The 20,380-nt window shown below is 35.0% G+C and overlaps 1 long non-coding RNA gene across 1 annotated transcript in view; it reads right to left on the reverse strand.

Annotated features, from left to right (window-relative positions):
- The window catches only part of LOC143232702 (uncharacterized), a 142,144-nt gene that overhangs the window by 38,340 nt on the left and 83,424 nt on the right, over window positions 1-20,380 (reverse strand). The window contains exon 2 of the long non-coding RNA XR_013017676.1: window positions 1,672-1,892. This is a non-coding gene — a long non-coding RNA (uncharacterized LOC143232702). The remainder of the gene's footprint in view (window positions 1-1,671; window positions 1,893-20,380) is intronic.

Consider the following 20,380-nt stretch of genomic DNA (forward strand, 5'->3'; position numbering starts at 1 on the left):
TACATGCAAGAAACCCGTCAAACATCTCACAACTGAAAGAATTCTGCATTGAAAAGTGGGGCAAACCTTCTTCAGACCGATGTCAGAGACTGGTAGATGGCTACAAGAAGCGTCTAACTGCAGTTATTTCAGCCAAAGGGGGTAACACTAGTTATTAGGGGGTAGGGTGTCCTAACTTTTTCCTCAGTTAGAATACGTAATTTTGTAGAATTACATTTTCAGAAGATCTTGAAAAATCTTTTATTCAATTTTAATTGTTTATTTATGTTTCAATAATCTATCAGTGTTGTTAAAATTGAGATTAAATATATATATATATCCAAAAATGTTACAAAAATGCACAGGCTTTCATAGGGTGTCCTAACTTTTTCACATGACTGTATCTGGTAAATGCTAAAATATACGTGCCATGTTTTATAATTGTACGTTGATCGTGCTATTGTTTTCCTTTTTCCACACAACAAATTGTTACTTGTCATTATCAAAGAATTTGGATTAGGATTCATAAGTAAAAAGCACTCTTCTCCAGCATTGCTCAACTCATCATTTTTCACTATTAAGTAGTAGACTTTGTACAACTAACTACTGGTCAATTGAGGCTACTTCGTGTTAATTTGTATCTTGCTGTTCTAGAGGAACCATTTACATATGTACTTTCAGTTAGGTCTTTGCTACTTGTTTTGGTGTATCATATAAAGAGAATGACCCCCGATTACTTAGAATCACTTTTAAAAAGTTTAGGCTTTCTGTCTCGACTGCTTCTAATATCAACAGTACTAGTTTCATGTAGTCTCTTCAGTAAAGCTTGAAATTTTTTTCTCAATTATTATACGTAATAGACTTTGCCAGCCCAAATTTGAATTATACACTTTTGCCCTATGTTGTTTTTGCCCTGAGGTACAAAAATGCAATCATCACACTGCTGCTAGGAATAGTATTATTGCCCGTATTTTTATTGGCATCACGCTGATTGAGACGGACTAATGGTTGGATGACTGCCAATAACAGTTCATTTTCACATAAAAAAGGGAAGAGTAATTCAATAACATTTAATGTTTACAATGTTCTTTCCTGTACAATATAATTTGTAATATATTAAAGCTGCCAATGAATGTTTGTCAAACGTTGATGGGCAAAATAAAAAATATTTACGCCAGTTAAAAACTGTGTTGTCTTTTCCGCTAGGCCAGGCATGGCCAGATCGTTAGGGCACACGACTCGTAATCCGAGGATCGCGGGTTCGAATCTCCGTCACATCAAACATACTCACCCTTTCAGCCGTGTGGGCATTCTAATGTAACGATCAATCCCACTAATCGTTGGCAAAAGAGTAGCTCAAGAGTTGGAATTGCAAATAGCCCACGTGCAACTTTGCGCGAAATTCAAAACAAATCAAACCTTAAAACACCTGTTGTAAGAAAAGAAAAATGCTTTAATAGAAGTAGCAGTAATGGTAGCCTAAAAATCAAAAGACTATTTGTACAAAAATATATAATTCCTGTCATTGTTTTTATTTTCGAATCGCTCTTTTCTTTGACGTTTAGTTAACTGCCATTCAACCAATTGAATATTTCATACATTTTTATCACTTAGCTTAAGATATGTTTCGGATGTCATGATTTTAACAAATTAACAAATGATTGCAGAGATATAGTAATATTTGACACTTACCTGAAAAAGAAAACTGACGAGCAGGCATCTTGACGTCTCTAGAATCGATTAAAATATCAAGATGAATGTTCATAATTTATCATTGAATTTAAGTACATTAGTCCTTAAGGACTAATCTCTCTTTTTTTGGCACTTCCGCAAGTCTTCTCAAACTCTTGCAGTAGTTAAGATATTTTTCTTCCTTTCCAATTACGACTATAAGTTAAAAACTCTGTGCAACTCTGAAAGAAAAAGATAACTTTTTAAATATATAAGTAAATTATACTATTTTGAATACTACTTTATTGAATTTCTTTCTGTTTTACAAACTGAATGTTCGCGTGGTTTAAAGAGCTAATGTTCCACTCCTACCTTTCGATACCGACAACTGGAACTCGAGGAGAGATGTGGTCAGAGGGAACGCGGGACCCTCTGTGCACGCAGTATTTGGTGTCAAAAGAAAATGAGTGAGTTCGAGGCTAGGATGGTGTTACACGTATAAGGCGGAGCTTGGATGGAACCCTCGTGAAAGAGTTCCGAAGCTATCGATCTGAAGAGACAGGTGTTTTCTACTAACGTCTGAATGCATGTTTCAATAACTACCGTTTTAAAGACTTGCGACAATTTCAACAGTGGAAGAACTGTGATTTTGTTGGTAATTACACTGTGTTGTCCACTGTGTTTTTTTATTAATAATGCATCCGTAATATTTTTTATTAAAGTCCACTAAATTAATTCCTTTTAAAAGTGTAGAATGGAAAAGTGTTTGCCATATTATTTAATGGATCAAGATAATAGGAACGTTGACAGCGATATAAGTTGCTTTTTTTATATTCATATAAAAAATTGTTTTAAACACAAAATCAGCACAGTGTAAATACTGCTTACATATGCTTTCTTGGTTAAGACGATAGTTACGATGACGATTTCGCAATCAGTAACTAACGTGATCGAAAATTGTCGCCGAACGCAATCACCCTTTCAGCTGGCTGGAATTATAATTTGACAGTAAATCTCAGTTTTCATTTATAAAGATTAGCCAAGTTGACGGTGGGTGGTTTTTGCTCGCTGAAAACTTAGGAATAACTAGCGCAAATAGCTCTCGAATAGGTTCGAGTAAGATTCAACGACAAAAACAAACTAAGGTTGTAAAAGAAACAACCAAAAGGGTGTAATATTATTCTAAAGAATTTGTTTGTTTGTTTGTTTTTGTTTCATTATCTCGTTACAGTCTCTTTCACCAAGTCTAGTCACGTGCCTTGTAACTACCGTGCATCTTGACAACAGTGCTGTTCATAGATTCTAAATGTATGACTATTTATGAATCGCTAAAAAAGAAAAATAACTTTTCACATTTTTTTAATGTGAAACACCCAAAGATATTCATATATTTTCTTCAGTATATATTTTAGAAACAACAAAAAATTACTTTAAAATATTTATATTCTTTCATTTTTTATCAGTCACTTCTGTCATCAAAATATATTTGCTCCCTAATATACATATTATATAATGTATGTGTTTTTCTTATATCAAAGTTACATCTCACTATGTGATGAGCCCACCGAGAGGAATGGAACTCCTCATTACAGCGTTGTAAATCCGGCGATTTACCGCTGTACATGTTGTATGCATATATACTTTTATATATAATGCACCTGTAAAGCCGGACTATAACCAGCAAAAAAGATCTTATCGCTCCTTCTTCTATCTCATAACTCTTTTATTTTCTATTCTTTGCATGACAAAAAAAATGAATGTTGAAATTAACTCCAGTCATGTATTTTAGTTCACAGGACATATATTTTGTAAATAAGAAGTTTTATTTGATTGCAGTTCAGAACAAAGCTAAACGAGAGCTATCTGCGGTAGCAGTCAGTAATTTAAATCACCACTCACCGCCAACTTTTCGGCTACTCTTTTACCGACAAATATTGGGATTGACCGTGACTTTATAACGCCAACACGGCTGAAAGAGCGAGCATGTTTGGAGGGACGGGGGTTCGAATCTGTAACAAACAGGTTTTGACTTGAGTGCCCTAACCACCTGCCCATGCCAGGTGCAGGTATCGAAATCCAGTTGCTAACATTGTAAATCTGTAGACGTGCCACTGAGGAAGGAGCAAGTAACAGCTGTAAGCTACAAAAATAATAACAATGCTAAGGAATCTTGGAAAGTTGGGTAATTCCTGTGTGTATTAGAATGTCAAGCATAAACTGTTTTCGTTTTTGTTTTGTTATTTACACAAGTTAAGTAAATTGGAACCTCAACAATTATATCGTTGATATTTTTCATATTTATATCAAAATACGGATTACAATACATGTGCACATAAACATATAGTTTAAAGTAAATGTGGCCTTTGTGAAAGAGCATATGAATGAAATAAGTTATTCATAAATTGATTTTTCTTTCTTATTGCCGGTTTCGGCATAGAACACACTTCACATACAATTAATTTAAATTGTTTCCCTTCTGTCTCTCCATGTTAGTGTTTTACCTTAAATATGTAAAAAAGAGTCCATCCAGCATACTTTTCGAGGACACCAATGAGTATAAAAATATGAATAGTCCAGATTTCTTAGTTAAAAGCATTATAATAAGTAAAATGCATTAAAACTTAGTGAAATTATTAATGTTTGAGGAAAAATACCATACATAGATCATGATGACACAGGAGACAAATAGATTAGAAACGCATTAGTGTGTGAGAATTCCAAAATATTCGGTCTTACTGAATTTTTAAGAGCAAATGTTAGAGGTTGCCAACTTGTACAGAAATGCAAAAGAAAAATGATCGCAATCTTGTTGATAAGAGTATTTTACAGTATTGAAAAGTTTAAAGGAATAAACAGTCATTAAAATGTCCACATTAGATACATGTAATACTAATGTAAGAGAAACGTTTACTGGCTAGAATTTTGTAAAAGTGCTGAAAATCATTTATGTGCCAGTCGAATTGAATATTCACGCGAACAGAATGAAAACTAAGATGAAGTGATTCGAGGCCCAGCAGAGAGCTACGTAAGTCGCTATAAATAGTACTGCATAGCTTTTGCGTAATCCAGGGCAAGAGAAATAGCGTATAATTCGGCAGTGAACACAGAGACTGTTGAGGAAATTCTGTGGGTAACCACAGAACCGTAACAAACCGTGGCAGAGCCCACAGAGTCACCTGATTTTGAACCATCCGTATGAATGGAAATGTAAAGATTGTTTGAAAGATGTTTGGTAAGTATAAGACGTAACCTCCAATTAAGAGTATTCGCCTTCTTCAGATGACTCAAAGAATTGTCAATGGCCCGACATGACCAAGCGTGTTAAGGCATGCGACTCGTAATCTGAGGGTCGCGGGTTTGCATTCCCGTCGCGCCAAACATGCTCGCCCGTTCAGCTGTGGGGACGTTATAATGTAACGGTCAATCCCACTATTCGTTGGTAAAAGAGTAGCCCAAGAGTTGGCTGTGGGTGGTGATGACTAGCTGCCTTTCTTCTAGTCTTACACTGCTAAATTAGGGACGGCTAGAGCCATTGTGGGATGGGCTGACCAGTGGATACAACCATTTCATTCAAGAACAGACCCAATTCATTCAACTGTGCCTGGAGTTAAAGGCCAAAAGGAACAATGGCAAATGGTCTGTTTTGAAAAAGCATGACCCACTAAGGAAGGTAAACACGAACCCAGATGGGATGCTGTGGTAAAGTTCGAAGCTTTGAATCATACAGTAAAGACAGATGCGAAGGTGGAGGTGTAGAGAAAGTTCATAAGACACAGTGTACAAACTCTGGACTAGAGAAGTGCATAAAGCCCCTGTGCAGAGTTGAAGCCCCTGATGGTAAACAGCATTCAACATATTCAAGACTAAGGTCGTGGCAAAACGATAGAATAGAAGTCCATAATCCAGTTTCGATCGAATGAGGGCACGATAGTTCTTCAGCATAGAACATCGATCTACTCCCAAAAGAGAGTACACAAAAGATGTTCCGTGTTCTTGTACACTTGACGCATAGCTGTTTGATGTGTGGAATGAAAGTCAGTTTATGATCAAATATAAGCCCCACGAACTTTGCATTAGGGATCAAAGAAAGCATTGGCGGTGGAAGTGCATGGAAACTGTTCTAGAAAAAGAAAAGGTTTGCTGTAGTTTACTTCAGTAAACGATTGAGGGCAGTCTGTAGCTGTCTCTCAGTAAACATCATGCTCGACAACTGACACGAATGTGAAAGTTGTTGACATAGAGACCGTTTACAACTGTAAAGGGGAGTTGTCCGTTTCTAATAAAAAATGACACTCAAGAAATAGCCCTGAGGGACTCCAGGTTCCTGTGGGAATAAATTGGAAAGTGTCGAACCCAGAAAGACCTGGAATCGCCGGTCCATTAAATATATTTAAAATGAGCAAATGGCCATGCAGCCCATAAGAGTGGTGGTCTCGAAAAATGCCATATCTCCACCTAGTATCATAAGCTTTCTTAAGGTAAAAAATACAGAAACAAGATGTTAAAGCTTGAAAAAGCCTTTCCCGATTGACGTTTTAAATCAAATCAGGTGGTCCAAGTTGGAGTGCTGTCATCAAACCCACACGGGTAGATGAGAGGAGGTTGTATGATTTGAGGAACCAAACAAGACAAGTATTAACTATTTTCTCTCAGATCTTAGAGAGATAACTTATCAAAGCAATTGGACAGTGGTTTTAAAAATCTTGGGGTCCTTCCCAGGCTTATAAACTTGGAAGATAATAGCATGGTACCAATCATGAAAAGAAACATTCTCCTACCAGATCCATTTAAGAACAACCAGAAGAATAGCAAGAGAGGTAGGAGAGGGATAACACAGTATCTCATAATGAATATCATCAAGTCAAACTGATGTACTTCCAGACTAATGAAGAACAAGCTTGAGTTCCAACACTATAAAGGGGCGATTATAGTAATAGATATGACCAGCCCAAAAGAATGAAGGTGATTACTGTCTGAATCTTGATGGCTAGGAAGGTGAGGATGAGACAGAAGTGCTAGACGCATAGAAAGTTTTCACTGAGAGTATCGGCATTGCTCTGGACATCAACAACTTCCTGCACATTGGAGAACAAGATTGAAAGAGGAGCTGAAGGATACTGCACACTCATCTTCTAAATGTTGTCCCATGTGACTTTGAAACAGGTGGTAGAACGGATGCTAGTTATGAACTTAATCCAAGATTCCCTTCTAGTTTTGACATCTCATTTGACGAGCATGTGCACGGGCCTGCTGGAAAGTGATGTGGTTAATGAAAATGTGGAATACCTACGAAAGGTTTTTAAGCCTTCCATTCCATGTGGCAAGCAAGATTTCACTATAGACGAGGATACCGTGGAAATGTGTCAAGATTTCAGAAATAGATTCTGTAGCTGCTTGGATATAATAGTCATTTACTGCTTCCACACAGTCGTCTATCAATAGCTTACAGATGACAACAGGATCAAGTTCTACGAAACCAGTGAAAGAGGAACAGATGACTTGATCCAGCTTCCACAGGGGCATGTGGATCGAGTGGCATTGATCACGGCCACTCTTTCTCACAATGATAGAAAAATAATCACTGTACCATGAGTCAATGTCAATCCCCCAAAAGAAATGAGAGAAAAATGGAAGGGAGCTTATAAAGAGATCAATAGTAGTAAAAGACTGACAAGGTGCATGAAAATAGGTATACATGCCAGTATTGAAGATAGCAAATGATCTACAGAACAATTATCACATCAATATTAGCACCAGCTCAGATGGGATTATGTCCATTGAAGTCCCAAGGATTAAAAAGGGAGACGGCAACTGTTCAATGAGAGTATCAAGGTCTTATTGATCATAGGTCTCTTCAGGAGACAGAGAGAAAACAAACGGTGATGGTATGACCCAATGAAATACAGATAGCTACAGGTTTCAAGGGTGTATCAACTAGAAAAAGCAGGGTGGGCACTTGCTGATCGACCAGTAGTGGCACTCTTCCATGCACTCGTTCATCACATAACCTGCTGAAAGGTGACTGTATTGACAGGTTTCAGAAATGTTTTAGAAATGTAAGTAAAGACATATAGGATAATAGAATTAATCAGTGATTTGATGCCATCCAAATTAGAAAGCAAACCTCGATAGTTCCACTTATTAAGGTGACCATTTGTACTTATGTGAAGGATAATTGGGCGGAACTCCCATTTGTTTTCAATTATGTTATTTCTCTTTATTAGAAAGTTTATCGACCTCTATGGATACCGTTCTGAGTTCAGTGGGCAGGTCTTTGTTGGTAAATGAAGATTCCAGTAACTGATGGCGTGAACAAATAATCGTTCTGCATCTCGGGGCCAAAGAATAAGATGGACCCGAAGAAATGCCTGAAGCTGGAGGCACTATAGATAGAGATAGGTGTTGATGTTGACTTGTCAACACTCTTATTAGAGAGCAAAATATTTTCCATGTCGTTTGAAAAAGATTCTGTCAGGGACAATGAGAGATCTGTCTGCATTCCCACTGTAGCATTAGAATGGAGTGAAGTAGCGTAAATTCGAGATGGAGTAATGGACAGTAACCTTGGAACCTTGTGAATCATTTTCAAATGCTGTACCCCATTTTCTTCCACCCACCTGGAGTAAGAACGAAAGTAAGAGGGGTGAGAGCTACTACAATTAACACAGTATGGGTCCATTTCGTACTCTATGCATTATGATTCTTGCCATTGCAACGAGCACACATCAAGGAACTAGAATACGATGTCTTCGAGGGAACGAACCATTGGCATTGGAAATAGCTGAGAGAGTTCAGAATATATGGCCGTACCTTATAATTTAGATAACCAGCCTTGATGGTGGCAGGTGGACACGGTGATGTAAACGTCAAAATTAAGACATTGGTCAGCATCATAATTCCAACTTTGCAAGTGGAGATACGACTTACTGCAGAAACTCCTTGGGTTGATAAACCAGGGAGAATATCTGACTCGAGGATGTTCTTCAAATTCCTCTCAACAATAACTCCTCGTGACGAATTCAAAGTAGCACGGCAAGTAACCCCAATGGGAATATTCCCAATGGCCATCAAATATAAGAGGAGTTCACTGTGTTTTGGAGTTGATGTTTTCACAAATATGTTCTAGAATGAAGCTTTTTGGTTGACTTACGAGAGCCAACAAGCACCTCTAGTCTCTTCTGAATAAAAAAAAGAAGATTTTTGTCCTAAATATTTGACTGATAAAGAATGTAATATCAGAAAATGAGGTACAGGCGTTGAAGATTGTTGTTCAAAACCTTCAAGAAGTGGTCGTTTACCTATGATCTTTCTTTATTATTTTATTTTTATTTTGAGTTATGGGATCCATACTAAAGAAAGAATATTACCGTGCCCATTGATTCCACCCACCACAAAGCTCTACAAGGGGACACACTACAATGCCAAACAAGGACATTACAGTAACACAAGGGTTTCGTGAGTACTATACCCATACATCAGCATCAGATACAATGTCTACAACAGCCATCACGAACGTACAACAGTGGTTTTCGATTAGTTCTAGCCCAAGTGGGCCATCCGATTTCCCCTAGGGGTCACCCCAAGGCCACCCGTCTACAGAAATTCAAGGCCAAAGTGATATATTAGGACTGGACCCTTCAACCACCAGGATCCTCTCCTACCATTCACGGGTTACCACTCAAGACAAGCACATGGATGGATGTTTAGGTCACAGAGGAGGTAAACTAAAAATACAGCGCCTTCTCTTGGTGGTCCTCTCACAACTTACAGGAATCCATACTGAGCGGATTAAAAAAAGAGCCTACAACCTGTTATCAGGCCAGATTTTTACAACAGTACTACAAAACAAAAGCAGAACCAGCATAATTGAAACTACGCCTTGTAAACAACAGCATTATTCAAGCTAAGAATGGTGCTAATTTCGTTATGAAAGTGATTACTACACACCTTTCTCTTTTATTAATTATGTATTTCTAGAGGCCCAGTGCATGTTAGTGTAAAAACTGCTTCTGTTTTTCTTTAAATTCTCAGGTAATATTTCTACAAATTTGCTACAAATATTTTAAACGTTATTGTTATCAAATCCTTGCATTTTTACTACACGATTTGTGTTTCAGTGCATGTTAAGAATCTGTGTATTCAAGTAAAGTCTGACAAATATGAAAATATATCTCAGAACGGCTGGTATGGGTATTAACACTTTTAATGATAAATAAAGAAATATGAAAGTGGTTTGACTACGTTATGAAGTTATATCGTTTATTAGTGGTTTATGTTAAATTTTCTCAGTTTATAGACAAGGTAGTTTTTTTTAGTAAATATATGGCGTTTAGATTCGCTTTCACTTCTTGTTTGCATTTACTTTTTATGAAATTTGAGATTTTAAAATCAACTTAAACAGAAGTTAATTCGAATAGCAGTGAGTTTCAATAATGTGTATTATTGCTTGAGTATTGTTACGAAGAACCGTCAGAACACATAACTTTTGTATGTAACTTTCACGTTGCACTTAAAATAATTAAATTTGCACAAGGCATATTTTTTATTCACAAATGAGATTAAAAAGTATCTTCTCAATTAAATTGGGTTAAATAATATGGAACGAATAGATACTTTTTAAAATTATATTATAATGGCCACAATCAATTCTCTAACAGACTGAATAGAATGTTATATGTAAGGCGAGACTTACGGTTATTAGAGCGATAGATTGCATTTGATATCCTGTGAAATAATTAAATTAATGCACAGAAACAAACACGTACACATTAAAATTTCATCAGAGATTGTCGAACACGGCGTCTTTTTTAATCCTCTTTTTGTATGTGTAAGTAGAAAACCATCCAAATCTACATTTAACGAGTATAATCTATTAATTTTTGTTGTGTTTTAAACCTAAAATTTCATAATGTTCAAATCGCAAGAATTAAACCCCAATTTGAGCTTTATCAGGTCTTAGACTTACTACTGAGTCACTCATGTGTTTCTCATAAGCTGTTTCAGTTGAAATTTCTTAGTTGTAAACGATAAGCTGTACTTTTAGTAACCTTTTATCAGCCTTATGATTTGTTTTTTAAAACGATGCATTCATAGTCCATTTTATTCACTCAAAAGCGATTTTGGCCCTTAACTTATACTCAAATACTTCAATGAAAAATTGGTATTACTTCACAAGTTGGTAGTTAAAACAAAGAATGAAAAGAAACCTAAAAAAAACACCAACTAAAACGTGTTAACGAAAACATAAATTTTAGATATTTTTTCAGCTCTGAAACCAGAGGTAGATCAATGCTATGTCATATCATAGATTACACCATAGATGACGTCAGTTAAAAAAGAAGTAAAATACGAGATTGTTTGTTGTTATTTTTGTTTATTCTTCAGAACTTGTTTAAACACACGTTTTTCAAAAATAATGTTTCAAATACTATTGATTCCATGTATTCAAATATATACTCGGAATTACAAACTATAATCTAAAACTATTTAAGATTATGTTGTAAAACCTTTACTAGAAAGCACTCAGTTCCACAATTCAGCTCTGTTCACAAGCAATAATTACAGTTCTTTTACGCGATGGCTTGAGTTTATATTTACTTAATGGCCCTGTAATTGTTTCAATTGTAGGGACTTTTAACTATGAATTAAATATGATTTATGCATATAGTTGTTTTTTCAGCTTTTTAAATGTGCATTTCTAGAGAAAATTATAATCTCCAGAATAGCTTTTAGTTCGTATACTCGTGAATACTAGATACGTAATAATGAGAATATATCTTAGTGACTGTATAATAGCTTTACCTGTACTTGAATGGAATGCTTCAGAAACAGCTTTCAACTAAACCAATTAAAGATACTTTGAATGCAGCAAATAGTAAAGTAATTTCAACAGATGCGTTTTGATGAATATTTAACATCCAGTATTTTTACAATAGGAACACGTTTTAATTAACATAGAACAACAAAAACCTTAAAGTCAAGACACGTATAAAATCATAATTAACAGAGAAGTACAAAAACATTTCACAGCTGTATCTTTACTCTGTGTACAATATAGCTATGGGGATGTACGTAGAAAAAGATAAAATATATCAAAAAAGCTTTAAAGAATGTCAATTTTGAATTATTAAAAACATGTGACGTCTTAATATTAAAATGGCACAATTCATAACTTTGCACTATGACAAACAAATAAATTCAAGAGGCAAAGTACAAGTTATCAACAGGTTAGGCTCCCATCCTCTGCCTAACCAGATGAAGTATTATAGCTTAACACTAATACTTTTACACAACCAGTTTCTGAACCAAGCGAATGGCATAGAACGTATGTACAATCGTGAATTGCCTTGTGATAGAAAGTCTATCATCACTTTGTCTTATTTTGTTCTCGAGGGAAGCAACTTTTAGATAGAAACAGTTTACGTTTGACCTTATATATAAGTGTGAAAATTGAAAAAATGCTTTAAGTCATTTTTATAAATGTTTTGGATTATCTGTTTTGTTTTTATTTGGCACGTGATTGGACACAAGACATAAAATTACTTTCAGATGCTAATGTAAGTTGGATAAATTTGCTTATCAACTGAAATTACTCTTTAGACGTGATACTGATATATTTGTTGATCCCAACTCTCTGTATACGAATATGATGCTGGTGTATTTCTATGTATTACTCTCGTGCGTGTATCAGTAAGTTTGTCATCTTTGTTCCACAGTGTCATCACCTGACATTCTATTCTTTATCAAATAATACGATATATTATCGGTGTTTTGTCATTTATGCTACCATCCTATGTTGTCAGTATGTTCCCTACTTTTATTTCATATGCTGTCGATTTATACTATGATATATGCATCTGTCTTTCATTGTCATATAACGAGTTTCTTCTCTCACACACATATACCAATGAAAATAATTGTTTCTGCTATCTGTATCATCACTCCGTGGATCGACTGTCGTGTAATGTATAGGTCTTATCTTTAAAACTTGAAGGCATGTTTTAGTTTTAGTTTTTTTCAATACCTATTTCTTGCTCTAGTGCTACATATACTACAACTCCACGTGCTCAATAATTAATAGCAATCTTATTATTAATTATAATACTTAATAATTAAAGCTCTTGTGAAACATTATTTAGAGAAACGAACAACGGTTTTCCTAACCTCTCAATATGCTTTTAGTTGGTTTTTTTTTTATTAAACATGTAAGCGCGTGATTTAAAGATACTTCTGTAATAATGGTCCTAAATTCGGTTCGAGTAACAAAGATCTTACATAATCTGAAATGTTAGATACATCATCAGTGACGTACTATATTTATTAGAATTATTCAGAACTACACAACTTGTCGAACTAAAATAGCTGGAGCTTTATTGGGCGAGGGCCTGGCATGGCCTAGCGCGTTAAGGTGTGCGCTTTGTAATCTGAGGGTCACGGGTTCGCGCCCGAGTCGCGCCAAACATGCCCGCCCTCCCAGCCGTGGGGGCGTTATAATGTGACGGTCAATCCCACTATTCTTTGGTAAAAGAGTAGCCCAAGAGTTGGCGGTGGGTGGTGATGACTAGCTGCCTTCCCTCTAGTCTTACACTGCTAAATTAGGGACGGCTAGCACAGATAGCTCTCGAGTAGTTTTGTGCGAAATTCCAAAACAAACAATTTATTGGGCGCTTAGTTTTACATATTATATTTATTATAATGTCCACCTTAACACCTGTTACCGTTTCATTTATTTTCCTAAATTATAGCATATGCTAATGCTAATGGTAAAAAAGCATGATAGTAATTGAAGATTAGTCAGATTAGTCAGACCTACAAATGTGGTACAGAGAATAATCAAAAGTTACTCTGAGGTTTTTGTCAAATAGGCTGGTGTTTTCAAAGGAACTCTAATTGGTAATATTTACTATACACGAACAATATGAACACTCAAAAGGAACTCTACCTGGTATTGTTCTCAAGATAGTACACAAACAATAGGGAATATCCGACAGGAAGTATATTTGATAATATTAACAATGAAGTAAACAAACAACAGAAAATATTCGCAAGGATTTGTTTGAAGTAATGTCAAAAAGGAATTATATAAGATAATAATTGTTTAATGATACAATAATAGAAGCTTGTGATATCATACTAACAACATGTTACAAATTTAAATATCTGGCTACTGATAAGATATATTAAGAAAAATATTTGTTCTTGAGGTATTTTTATAATCACACAATTTGACCAAGCTGGATTTAGAGATGTACAACTGAATGTTAAGTAAGCTGTTGTCACTATTATTAAACCTAAATATTGTGATAATATTTAAGCACACGAGAGCGATTATCTCATAGAAAAGGAAAGTTTTATAAAACACAAATAACTTCTTTGCTTATTATTTCTTTGATGTGGGCCTGGCATGGCCTAGCGCGTTAAAGCGTGCGCTTCGTAATCTGAGGGTCGTGGGTTCGCACCCGAGTCGCGCTAAACATGCTCGCCCTTTCAACCGTGGGGGCGTTATAATGTGACGGTCAATCCCACTTTTCGTTGGTAAAGAGTAGCCCAAGAGTTGGCGGTGGATAGTGATGACTAGCTGCCTTCCCTCTAGTTTTACACTGCTAAATTAGGGACGGCTAGCACAGATAGCCCTCGAGTAGCTTTGTGCGAAATTCCAAAACAAACAATCTTTGATGTGTAACTGAATAGAAAATCTATTTTTCCTGACTTTTTCATATATTTAGGCTTTAAATGTTGCAATAACATTCAACTTGAGTATTATAATAAAAAACAAACAACCATAAAATCCTACTCTTTTTCCACTTTTTCGCTTTATTGATTTTTCTTTGCTTATTAAAAATTCTCAATTCAATTTGGTATTTTCAATTTGACAAGGCAAGACCAGGTGGTTAGGGCGCTCGACTAGCAATCTGAATTTCATGGGATCGAAATCCCCGTTCCAAAAAAGATTCTCGCTCTTTCAGTCGTGAGGGCGTTATAATATGACTGTAAATCTCATTATTAGTTGGTAAAAGATATCCTAAAAGATGGCGGTGGTGGTAGTGACTAGACGCTTCCCTCTAGTCTTACACTACTAAATTAGGGATGGCTAGTGCAAATAACCCTCTTGTAGCTTTGTGTGGAATTAAAAAGCAAACTGACATTTCCAACCTAACCAACAGCGCCTTAAATGAAGCATATACTAAACGGCTATGTCGAAGATAGCTATCTTTAATTTAGGGCTGCTAATCCGAGTAGGTCAACAGTCAGCAGCACTTGCCGCTTACATAGCTTTTTAAAACTAAATAGCAAAATAGACTGTTAGGATTATGTGTTTGTGTGAAGTTAAACACAAACATACATAATGGGCTATCTGTGCTCTACCCATCACGGGCATCGAAACCCGGTTTCTAGCGTTTGAAGTCTGCAAATGTACGTCTTTGCCATTGCACAGCGACTGTTATGATTATACACATGGAGCATTTCAAACAAATATTCATGATGACGAGAAACACGACTAATGTAGGTATCAAAACTTTTATTTAAAACATAGAACAAATAACAGGTTTCGGACCTCCCTGGATCATCATCGGATCAAGAATAGTTTTTGAAAAAGTGACCGTTATTTAACACTTGACGTGATAGTTATGGAATTGTAAATGGGCGTTGAATATATTTGATCTATTTTATATGGTTGTCAATGGCCTAATATCATGCGTGAGCACATTTAATGAAATAATTAATATGAATATAAACCTTTTCCTTCGTGCTGGTTTAATGTCGGTTTTAGTTTATTTTTAGAGGAACTTCTCTAATTGTTCGTTTATTTACATTTGTACGCCCGGCATAGCCAGGTGGGTTAAGGCGTGCGACTCGTAATCCGAGGGTAGTGAGTTCGCATCCCCGTCGCACCAAACATGTTCGCCTTTTCAGCCGTGGGGGCGTTATAATGTGATGGTCAGTCCCCCTATTCGTTGGTAAAAGAGTAGCACAAGAGTTGGCGGTGGGTGGTGATGACTAGCTGCCTTCCCTCTAGTCTTACACTGCTAAATTAGGGACGGCTAGCGCAGATAGCCCTCAAGTAGCTTTGCGCGAAATTAAAAACAAACAAAAACAATTTACATTTTTTATCTGTTTAGTGTGTTTATTTGAGTTACACTGTCCTAAAGGCCCTCCAGTGGCTCAGCGGTGTGTCTGCAGACTTACAACGCTGAAAACCGGTTTTCGATACACGTGGTGGGCAGAGCACAGATAGCCCATTGAGTAGTCTTGTGCTTAATTGTGCTATTCTAAAGCATGGGATGTTGCTGTCTTTTTCTTTGTTGTTGTTGTTCACTAAGCCTAGTTTTCACTTTTCAGCTTGTTTCTCCAATATAGACATCACGACAGACGTTGCATTATATTTTATGAATAACATTAGTGTTGTGTTTGTCAGAATAGTTTTATCCAACATAGATTTTAGTTTCGCACCTAGTTCTTGAACGAACTGCGTGTTTACTGAAATGTTGTGTTCAGTTATGTGTTTTATTGTTTTGTATCTGATATCTGGAATGTAAGGCACGCAGCGACACAGAATTTTGTTGTTTGTTTCATTCACTTTCTGATTGTTGGTTGGTTGTGTGTTGTTCTGATGGTCGTGGTTTCTGGGAAAATTTATTTCGACGGTTTCTGGAGCAAATTTATTCATGTTGATGAATATTTGAGTTATCAGCTAATGTCTAACTGCTTTTTCTCTAGTCCTACGCTGCTAAATTAGTGACGGCTAGTGCAGATAGCCCCCGTATAGCTTTGCGCAAAATTAAAAGCAAACAAACAAGTTATTTTGCACAAGCTTGAATAGTGTTATATTCTTCACATAATATATCGAAACTAACTATACTTTATTACATATGTGCAAGAATATTGTTTGACATCATATTTATAGATAACATGTTCAACAAAAACAAGAAAAAAATATTGATTCGAAATACTTGAATGTGTTTGAAAAAAAGTTGAAACATTTTGGCGCGGAAAAATATGTTGCGTGTATCAGTTTTCATTGAAAGCTGTTGAATCATTTATGAAAAATATGCTGTAGAATATCTGGCAAAAAGAAAGTCAAAATTTGTGTATTTTAATACTAATACTGTATATAGTGAAGAAGTACGTAAAAAAGGAACATTAAAGAAGTTGCGAAGCCAAGAACTGAGTCATTCACATTCAATGTTTAATACACTTGTCTATGTCGAAATATTTTCGAATGGCGTAACAGAAATGCTTTACGAAAGATACTCTATCTATCTGTGCATATAGTTTAGTGAGTGATCGTATTTTCTGCACTTGTGGACAGTGGTTGCGCCCTGAAAAACACCTCAGGGAACTAATTCTTGAAACGTTATTTTTTTCACTATCTCTAACTCCCAGGTGCTAGATAAACTTGAAATGTCGTTGTAGTTTGTGAAGAAAAACTGATATCTTTCAAAATTCAATAAAAAGAAGGAAATGCACTTTTCTTTGCAGTAACACAGCTTGGAAAATAAACGCTGTGATCCGTTTTTCGTTACGAAAAAAATAAAACGTTCATACATGAGGCATTATTTCAAATTTCAGTACGCTCAATTAGATGTTAAAAAATGCATGGCCCTAGAAACACAATAGAAATGATAAGGTCCTCGGCAGCAGTACTTATCAAACAAATAGTTTAGTGGGTAAATATTTACTACTTTATGTTTAAACGTTTGCTCGCAATCACACAACTACACAATGGACTATCTGTGTTGTCCCTATTTCGGATATTGAAACCTGTTGTGTTTTTTTTTAATCGTGATAAGCTTTCACATATACCGTTGAGTCACTGTGAGGCACTGTTTCATGACATTTAATGTTTATTCTTCAAACTTGGTATAAACCAAAATATAATTGAAGGTTTGATAAAGTAAACCTTTCTCAGAACGATAAAATTGTGAATTGTAACGTTAGCAAAAGTCTTAATAACCATATATGGTGCTTTAGAATAAAGTCTTGTAGTTTCAGACCTAAAGAGCCTATGGTATTACACTTATATTATAATATAATGTTGTTTTTATTAATGTTCAGGTAATTCTTTATATATATGAAATATTTTTTACTAAATGTCACATTAAAACGTTCACAAGTGCTAATTTTAAAATAGGCCTTATTTACCTAGGACCTCGACTTTATCATATCTATTTGCAAATTTGAAGAAAGCGAAGTTAACCTACATCTTAATTAATCTTAATTGACACTGGTATTTCTCCAAGTCAATCACTTGTCTGTCTTTATATACATTATTCCCCAATTGTCTTTTTTTTAGTTGGTACATTTATTTTTTTTACGTTTCCGGTAAGAAAGCAAAATTTATATCGAATTTGACAGAACCATTTTACGAGAATACTAACTTGGTATATTTCAAAAAAATACTAATAGAATAAAATAGGTCATTTACACAAGAGCTTTCTGCGCTACCCGTCTCTAATTTAGCAGGTTAAGATTAGAAGGAAGGCAAGTAGTCATCACCACCCACCGCCAACTCTTGAGCTACTCTTTTACCAACGAATAGTGGGATTGACCATCACATTATAACGTCCCCACAGCTGAAACGGCGAACATGTTTGATGCGACGGGAATTCGAACCTGCGATCCTCGGATTACGAGTCAACTGCCTTAACCACCTGGCTATGCCGAGCCCGTTTACTTTGACCAATACATGCAAAGAAAATCTTATAAAAATATCGTAAGGAACTTACTACTTAACATCAAACAAACAAATTTATCGTTTAGCCGTATCCAAAGGTAGAGCATTAAATAAATTTCCAACTACTTATTAATATTTCACTTGTACAATATAGAAAAAACTGTAACTTTTAATTTTTTGGAAGCCAGGTTTTCCATAATTAGATTATATATTAGATGTAACGATTTATTAGATTTATAAGGAGATAAAAGAGTTAATATGATTATAAAAATTTTACTGGTAATATTAAATTCTCAGTACAGTTAATTACTATACATGTAAGTTAAGCTTGAAGCTTAAAATTCTTTTTCTAATTTGATTGTTTAAGTAATAGTATGCCTTCAGAAATAATTATCCATCTACGTATGGGAGTAAATCCAATTTTACACAAGTTACTTTTTTTATAAAGGTCATTGTGAGTTATTTATATTAGTCCAGCAGCATGGTACAAATATTGAGGAAAATGCACACATTTGTTAAAAGTATAAAACTTTCACGGTGTTTGTTAAGTGCTTAATGATTATTTTCAAATATCTTCCCATCTGAGTTTCATCTAACGTGGCCGTGAAATTCAAGAGGGCCCATGTACGAGTAGTTACAATACAGAAATGTTCATTTAAAATTATAAAAATTAGTGAACAAACTCACAAATAATCAATAATTATGTTCATGTCGAATATATTCTGTACACTGAAATATATCTGTTACGAAAATATCAATTACTTTCGTGTCCTCCTTGACTGCATTGAAAATATCATTATTTGAAATTGTAGAAATTATTTTTTAAAATATTTTCAATAAAACTTATAAATAGAAAATAAGAGAAAATTAATCTTATCACTTGATGAATTTGTTTACGCTTTTAACTACAAAAACTTTCCATCACATTGCAAAGATGAAAATATTTAACGCAATATTGCAGATCTAATGGCTCACTGATGTCGAATTATTTTGTTTTGTTTTTAATTAACATTCGATGAAAAATTAGACTACACACATAGCTTTTTGAGATGAAATTAAAACTATTTCGAATCAAATAAAGTTAAGTTTGTGAAGATTAGAAAATGGTGGAATAAATAATGAAATTTAATAAGTTAGAGAAACCTGAAAATTCGACTAAAGGATGAAGAGGACTTTGATCATCTTTCGTGACGTTTTCAAGCACTTAATGATTCACCAGGAAAAGTTGTCAGTAAAACTAACATTATAATTGTTTGTCCATTGAGTTTAAAATGTTATCTCTTCATCCCAGTACTAAGTTTCGTATTGTTCCCAAATATGGTGAACTCGTAAGTATTTTTTTTTCATTCTTTGATCCAAAAAAGGAAGCATTCACATTCTCCAAGGCTCGACTAATACGCAAATACGTCATCTACTTGAATGCAAAGTTTTATTTGAACGCTCACTAGCAGTTGTTATTGTAAGGTTTATTCGTCGACTAGTAAGTAAACGTTGCTTTAATAAAGCTAAAGGTCAGAAAGTCATTTGATGGTTTTGCAATAAAAATAAAAATATTTAAGTTATATTTGAGTAAGTATAGAAACGTATCTTGACCTTTACGACAGGAAAAGATTATGATTTCATCTTCTTACTGGGAAAATTACTTTACTGAACTGAAAGAAAATGTTACGCAGGTTAAACTTAAAAATAACATTGTCTCCTCCAAACTATAGTTTTTTTCATTATCTAAACAATAGAAACTTAAAAGGTTTATATATGTGGAAAAACGAAACATTTTGAATTTAAAATTATATTAACGTGACATTTGTTCTTAAACTTTGCCTAGTTGTCTCGGGAATTGTGCTGCTATTACCTGGGTCGAACCACTAAATATCTTACTGCAAATTGAAACATAATGTATTGGAAATAAAGTGAGACAACGCATTGCCTTTAAATTACAACACAACGTTGTATACGTGAAAAACGTTACACTGATTTACTAACGTGCTCATAAAAATCTATCATACAGATTTCTAATTAAACCAAATATATTATATATTTTATGTTTTCATTCAC

The sequence above is a fragment of the Tachypleus tridentatus genome, chromosome 11 (assembly GCF_004210375.1).
Source record: "Tachypleus tridentatus isolate NWPU-2018 chromosome 11, ASM421037v1, whole genome shotgun sequence".
Taxonomy (NCBI): domain Eukaryota; kingdom Metazoa; phylum Arthropoda; class Merostomata; order Xiphosura; family Limulidae; genus Tachypleus; species Tachypleus tridentatus.